We start from the raw sequence: 550 nt of genomic DNA on the forward strand, positions 1-550 counted from the left end.
TTGGTCGCTTTCTGTAAATACAGTAGCTAAAAAATGGGTTTCCCCTCATATTCTCTTATTTTTTTCTCTCTCTTCTCTCTCTCACACCCAAACTCCCCATCCCATTCCGTCTCCCTCCATCGACGCCACCGTCCCCCTCCACCCTCCACCCGTCGGAGGCAACAACAGCTCCACCGGTGGTGTCCTTCACTGTCCAGGTAGGTTTTTCTCTCCTTTCCTTATTTTTTTCGAAATACACAGATTTATTTTAATTCTTTGTAGTTTGATTTGTAAAAATTAATTGTTCTTAGCTAAATTGAATCTAGGATAATTATTAGTAGCTAAATATTTAGTTTTACCTACTAATATGGGGGAAAATGGGTTGAAGAGAAGAAACCCTAACTTTTTAGGGTTTATGTTAAGTCTTGTTATGGTTGGAATTTCAGTTTATAAATTGAAATTTTAGGATATGACTTGAACTTTTGTGGATATGAGTTGAACCTTTAGGATATGAATTGAAATTTTGGTTTATGTATTGGAATTTTAGTATATAATTGTAAAGTTTAGATAT

The sequence above is a fragment of the Nicotiana attenuata genome, chromosome 8 (genome assembly GCF_001879085.1).
Source record: "Nicotiana attenuata strain UT chromosome 8, NIATTr2, whole genome shotgun sequence".
NCBI lineage: Eukaryota > Viridiplantae > Streptophyta > Magnoliopsida > Solanales > Solanaceae > Nicotiana > Nicotiana attenuata.